Raw genomic sequence first — 7,438 nt, forward strand, 5'->3', positions numbered from 1 at the left:
TATTAAAGTCGTTTGGTCCGCCAGCTGCAAAGATATTGGCACCGACCTTATCTGTCCAATCTCCTTCTCAAGTTTCCTGTAAATAGATAGAGGCATTAAGTTAATTGATGCACCAGAATCACATAAAGACTTATCAAAATTTATAGTCCCTAATGAGCAAGGTATTCCCTGGATATCCACACTTTTGTGGGAGTTTATTTTTCAATATAGCACTACAATGCTCTGTAAGATTGACCACTGAGGTCTCCTCTACTTTCCTCTTCTTTGTGAGGATCTCTTTCATAAATTTGGCATAAGCAGGCATTTGTGAGAGCACTTCTGTAAATGGTAAGTTTACCTGGACTTGTTTTAGCACATCCAAAAATCTCCCAAACTACTTGTCCAACTTTTCTTTATATAGCTTTTGAGGGAAAGGTAAAGTAGGCAGATGCTCGCTCTTCTCAGGTTCCCCCCTTCTCGATTTTTCTTCCTTCTTCTTCTTAGTTTTCATCGGGCCTTTTGTCTTCTTGTCGTCATCATTTTTCAGCTGCTCCCCACTTTCTTTTGCAATTATCACATCTTTTTGGATTGGGGTGGGATCCTTCAACACTTGCCCACTTTTCAAGGTCACAACATTCACTGTTTCTTTGGGATTTCTCTCACTATCAGCGGGGAGAGTTCCTAGAATCCTCTCATACAATAGAGTGGCTAGCTGCCCAACCTGTCTTTCTAAGTTTTGAAAACTAGTACCTATTTCTTTGATAGCTGCTCTATGTTCCTGTATAGCTGCGCTATGAGTTTTAAGCCTCTCATCAGTTTTCAGAATGAAGGCCTTCATGAGATCTTCTCTGCTAGACTAAATGGGTTGTTGAGGCTGAAATTGCTGTCTCTGCTAATTTTGGAATGCTGGCGCTCCTTGTCCCTGGGGTCTAGAGTTATTTTGTTTCCATGCATTCACGGTACCCCCAGGTGAACTCTATGAAAAACTGGGGTGCCTATGACCCATTGCATTAAAATTGTAGTTTCCCACAACATTTACTTCCTGAGTTAAGGCTTGACACTCATGAGTAGGGTGTCCTCTTCCACATATATCACATGTTGCGTGAGGCTCACTCTGTATTGTATCCAAGGTTAGCTTCCTTATTTCTTCAGCCATAACATCAAGTTGTACCTGCACAAATGTGTTAGTATCAACCTGGTGAACACCAATTGATCTTCTTCTTTTAGCACTCTCAGAGTGCCACTGATTAGCATCATCAGATAACTCATCAAGAATTGTAACTATCTCCTCTGGAGTCTTCTTCATCAACGGACCTCCAGCTGCATTGCTCAATGTTCTACGTGAGGCCGGTGTCAATCCATCCCAAAAGTCCCGGAGTTGCATCCAGAGTTCAATTCCTCTTTGTTGACACTTTCTAACAATCTCCTTAAACCTCTCCCATGCTTCAAAAACAGTTCCATTCTCTTTCTGGTGGAAGTTATGGATTTCTCTTCTAAATTTTCCCCTCTTAGCCGAGGAGAAATATTTATCAAGGAATTTTCTTGTCATCTCCTCCCATGTTCTAATTGATCCTGTGGGTAAACTTTGAAGCCACTGCTTTGCATCATCTTTAAGAGAAAAGGGGAATGCCCTTAGATACACTGCATCTTGTGACACACCATTGTATTGAAAGATGTTCATAATCTCCTCGAAGTCCATTAGATGTGTGTTTGGATCTTCGTTTGGCTTCCCTCTGAAGATACAACAATTCTGAAGGGTTTGAAGCAACTCTTGCTTTAACTCAAAATTGTTTGCTGCAATTGGAGGTGGTCTAACACTTGATAAACCTTGATTGTAGACCGGTCTAGCATAATCGCCAAGTGGTCTCCCAGGCAAGGGTTGATGTTGATTAAGTCTGAGACCCCTCTCTTCTTCATAGATGTTCCGCGCATCTCTAATAGTTGCTTCCTCAGCATCCCGTGTAGCTTGTTCTCTTCATTAGGCTACTTCTCTCACAGCCAAATCCAAATTATCTTCACTATTTCCAGCCATAAGTTCTTTGGTTGAGGATTGCCCAACCTTTTCTGTTGTCTCGGTGTGATTTCTTTCCTTCTTCAGCTGTCACAGTTGTTTTTCAGTTTCTAGCTCGTATGGTAGCACTTCCTTCGCAGAGGTTCTAGTCATGCACCACTCTGAACCTGTAGCCTGCGCAGAGTCAAAGAACGCCAACTATAAAAAGGGAAATATAAAATAAAAGAAAAAGAAAAATTCTTGAATTAACACTACAAACTATTTAAAACACTATTGATTGCCTATCCCCGGCAACGATGCCAAAATTTGACGAGCTCGAAACACACACTTAAATTATGCTTGCTAGTTAAAGATAGTATAGTATATTATCATATTCACAGGGATTGGAGTTAAATATTATTTTCTTAGTTACTAGCTTGATTGATATCCAGGAGAATCAACAATTGAGATTTATATGATTAATAACTAAAATTAACTAAGAATCTAAAGCTATTGACTAATGACTATCGCAACAATGGTAAGCAATTAAGTTATCAGTGGGAGAAAATAGGGGTTGATAGGATAGGTGCAAGATAATTGTTTGGGATCTAACTCTAGATAATTCACTTCTAATGTTTAAGTGAGTCTCTTGAATTTACTCAATTATTAGTTCAATCATTTAGTAGAAACTCCTCTCTCAATTAAGTCTCAACCTCACGAGATGAACCAATTTAAGCACGGGAAGATATGCAAGAATGCGTAGTGGATTGGTCTTTAGGAGAACCTCTCTCGATTATTCTCCTAACTAGGTTTAATCAATGATTCAACTAGCCTCTTTCAATTACTAAGAAGAATAAATGAACTCACCCAACAATATAATGCAAAGATATCACAAGCTATGCCTCTCTTGATTACATGAACAAGTGAATATAGATGCAACAATGAAATCATCCAAAAATGCTTCAATACATAAAACTAGAATTATAATCCATAAACAATCATCAATACACCCAATTCATCAAACCCTAAAGAGAACTACTCCATAGATATGGAGCAATTCATCACAAATATAATTAAAAGATAGGAAAACATAAATTCGATCCAAACTTGGGTCTTGAGTGAGGAAGGAATGATGAAATCCTTGTGTTTTTGCTCCTCCTCCTCCTCCTTGGCCTCCTTAGGTCTAATATGTGTCAAAGTCCAGGAAATAATATTTTTCCATGTATTTATACCAAGTAGGGTCGGGCCCAGACGAAATCATCTTCTCCTAGCCGAAATAGGAAATTACTCAGTAAAAATTACACTGGCACGCCGCATGGGGCGACGCACCATGCAGGGCATTAGTGGGGAAATCCATAGAGTTGGTTCTAACAGGCAGCATGAATTTACATAACCGCGGTGCGTGGGGTGCCGCGAGAGTGAGGTTTTCTCATAGTACGGATTTTTCTTGCATTTTAACGTCCAGGCTTGGTCCTCGAACCCCGAACACGATCCCGGCTTAATCCCTTGGGCTTTTACTCAGACTTCAAAGCTCCAAATCACTCAAATTCATTCCATAATATCTACATAGCTCGAAATCACTCCTACAAGGCATAAAACACACAATAAGTGCAAAACACTATCAATTAAAGCTCAAAACAAGTAAAGTGCAGTGAATTAGAGAGCAATAAGCGACTAATATACGAGATTATAGTCTACCATCAATAATTGACAGTAAGGAATTGGGGATTCACAGTGTGGTTTCTTTTCAATGTGAGGGATAAGGGGTTGACATGATAGGTGCAAGATAGCTATTTGGGACTTAACTCTAGTTTAATTCACTCTAATATTCTAATGATTCTTACGAATTCACTCGATGATTAGTTCAAACGTGTAGTCAAGACTCCTCTCTTGATTAAATCTTAACTCTTCGAGATGAACTAATATAAGCACTATGAAGTATTCAAGCATGCGTTAATGGATTGGTCCTTAGGAAAACGTCTCTCGAATATTCTCCTAACTTGATTTAATCAACAATTCAATAAGCTCTTCCGATTACTTAAGAGAATCAATGAATTAAATCAAATAAAATAATGCAAAGATAATCACCAAGATATTTCTCTTTTGATTAAATAAACAAATAAATAAAGTTGCAACAATTCAAAACTCCATAAACGAATTCAAGCAAGAACTAGAGTTAAAATCCACAAATATTTATCTAAACACCATATCCATAAAACCTTAAGGTAAACTACTCCATAATCATGGAGGAAGTCATCACAAATACGATTAAAGAATAAGAAAATATCAATCTAACATTACAATCTAAACTCCCGTATTGAATTGATGAAAAGATGAAGGAATCCCATGTCTTGTAGCCTCCAATGCTCTCCCAAAGGTTCCAAGGTCAAAAATCCCTTCAAAAATGTCTTTTTGCTGTATTTATACCCTGTAGGAGTGGGCCTAGGTGAAATTGCCTTTTCCAAGTCGAAACAGGACAAATACTCTGAGAAAATTGGACAGGCATGCCGCGCATTGCACCGCCCCATGCGGGGCGCTAGTGAGGAAGTTTAGAGAGCACGTTCTAATGAGCAGCAGGAAAATTACATTGTCGCTCCGCCTCATGCAGCGTGGTAGTGGAGGTTTTACAGAGTTACTCTTTTTCTTCACGTTTTAACATCCAGACTTGACTCCCAACCCCCGAACGCGATCCCGGTTTAATTCCTTGGGCTTTTACTCAGACTTCAAAGGTCCAACTTGTTCAATTTAGCTCCCGAATATCTTTTTAACTTGAAATCACTTCATGCAAGGCATAAAACACATAATAAGTTCAATACGCTAACATTTAAGCTCAAACACAAGTAAAACACAGTAATTAGAGTGCAAACTATGACTAAAACACATTATTCTAGCTTACCATCAACACCCCACACTTAAACCATTGCTCGTCCTCGAGAAAATCAAACTACACTTCACATCGAGACGACCTTCTTATCAAACAACTTCCCTAACCCATCATGCCAAGAATATTTAAAGCAAACGAAGCACCCTATCATAACATCCTAACCTCAAGACTCGACTGAAAAGCACCACGCATTTTTCACAACCTGCTCACTTACTCTAACAAGAGGTCAAAGTCATTGCCTTTCCGTTGCAAGTCATGTTCCCTCACACAAACAACAAAGAGTAGTTCCACATATAATAAAGTTCAAGAACAATTAGGAACTCAAGATAAAAATAATTCACTCACTCTCAGAATCAAAATTCATGTGCCATAAAAAACGTACCACAGGCTTGCCCGTAGTATAACACTCTACTAATTGAGCTCAGTCAGTCAAAGATCAAGTTGGACTTAATTTGGTTGTAATGTGGGTTGCGGGACGAGTAAGATACATTTGGATATACTGAATCCATCCCACTGAGCACTTTAATACATGTACATTAACACATTAAACCCCACACATATGTTGAATCAAATCCCAACCTTCATTCATAATAGCATCAAGCTCCCAATATCTTTAAACACAAACAAGATGAGAACTACCACTACCATGGAATCTATTTTTTCTTTTCTAATTTGATTTTTTTTCTTTTTTTCAATCAAACTCTTTTTTTTCAATTCTCTATAATTGGCTCTCACAATGTTTCAAACAGTGCACCTTTCTCATTTTTCTATAGTTCCACTCAAAACCCGACCATACCTTACTTAGCTTTTACAAGCTCATAACAAAATCAAGTGCTCAAGAGAGGTAAAAAGCTCAAACAGATAGACAATTCAAACAACGGGGATCAGGCTTGTAGTGTGGTTGCCAAAGAAGTAGGATTACATGCTCAAATGGGCTAACTACGTACACATTCATTTGGTGGGTAAAAGTATATATCTGGCTCAACAAAGAAATGTCTATATCACTTTCTAGACTGAACAAGACTACTATTTCACTTTGCAAACATACAGGGCAAGTTCTAGACATCAACTGACGTGCACAGAATATCACAAAACCTCACACACACATTGGCACATAATTCACTTAGGATCGGATCTATCCCGACTCTCTAGTCAAAGCAGTTAAGCAAAGTCATAATCAACTAATTTAAGGCACTTATCCATGAATCAAGAACTAAGCCTAAGCGTCACAAATAAGGCACTCACTGCTCTCAAGGCATAACAAAGTCAAGAAAAGTCATCTCCATTTCATACATAGAACAAGACTTCACTACTCCTACTAAAAGAAAAACTAACTACACTCGGTTCAACAAAAATCCTTGGAAAAGAACCGTGACACAAAGAAAAATCAAGGGGGAATTTTTACACTATCTAAGAAAAACAAAATATTTTTTCTTCAACTTTGATCCCTCAAGAAGACAGCCGAGGAATTCCATCGTCGGAAAAAGTCAATTTTTTTATTTTCAATATAAGAAACGAAAACAAACACACATTTACATATATACATCCCCCACTTTAAATTGTGGCATGTCCCCATGACACACAAATAAAAATCAAGAGGTAAAGGAAACTTCCCTAATTCATCTAGTCAGGGTCTGAATCAAAGCCGGGATCTCCTTTGCACACCCGACCCAGTGCACACATCCACGTAGCGAGATTCATTTCCACCTTCTTTGGGTACACCCCATACATATCCGCTTGACTCTCTCCAAGTTTCTCCTTTAGAGCCCCCATTTCTCCTTCCATTTAGAAAATCAACTTTTCATCCCCTACTCTGAGCATGAGTTGCCTTTCCTAGATATCTAGAATTGCTCTGCCCGTAGCCAAGAATGGTCTTCCTAAAATCAGAGGGACCTCCTTATTTTCCTACATATTCACCACAATGAAGTTCACACGGAACAAAAGTTTGTCTACCCGAAAATAGACAATGACATAAGATTAATAGAATCACCTGAATCACACAAAGATTTTTGAAATTTGGTACTGCCTAAAGAGCAAGGTATAATAAAACTCCATGGATCTCCAAATTTTTAGGGAGCTTATTTTGCAAGATGGCACTACAATGCTCTGTCAGCTTGACAACCGATGTCTCTTCCACTTTCTGCTTCTTGGACAATATCTCCTTCATGAATTTAGCATAAGATAGCATCTGTGAAAGCACCTCTGTGAAAGGAATATTCACATGCACCTTCTTGAACACTTCTAGAAAGCGCTCGAATTATTTGTCCAACTTCTCTCTTTTTTGCTTCTGGGGGAAAGGTAGAGCTGGCATGTATTTGCTCTCTTTTGTCTCATTATTTGTTGAATTATCATTTTTCTTCCTTTTTGGGTTCTAATCTTCCCCTTCTTCTTCAAATCCTCATCTACCATCACTCCTCCTTCTTGAATGTTGTTATTTTTCTATTTGTCCACAATCTCCACCTGTCTCTTAATTGACTCATCCATTTGCTTTTCTATGGGATCTTCTAACTCGTGCCCACTCCTCAAAGACACTGCATTTATTGTCTCTTTTGGATTTCTATCAGTATTAGCAGGGAGCGTTCCTG

General features: G+C 38.5%; 1 non-coding gene across 1 annotated transcript; it reads left to right on the forward strand.

Moving 5' to 3' along the window:
• Positions 1–1,372: 1,372 nt before the first annotated feature.
• LOC142169323 (small nucleolar RNA R71) lies at positions 1,373–1,480 on the forward strand. Its single transcript, XR_012699031.1, has one exon. It is a non-coding gene; the product is annotated as a small nucleolar RNA R71 (small nucleolar RNA).
• Positions 1,481–7,438: the final 5,958 nt, after the last annotated feature.

This window comes from Nicotiana tabacum, chromosome 14, assembly GCF_000715075.1.
Source record: "Nicotiana tabacum cultivar K326 chromosome 14, ASM71507v2, whole genome shotgun sequence".
Lineage (NCBI taxonomy): Eukaryota > Viridiplantae > Streptophyta > Magnoliopsida > Solanales > Solanaceae > Nicotiana > Nicotiana tabacum.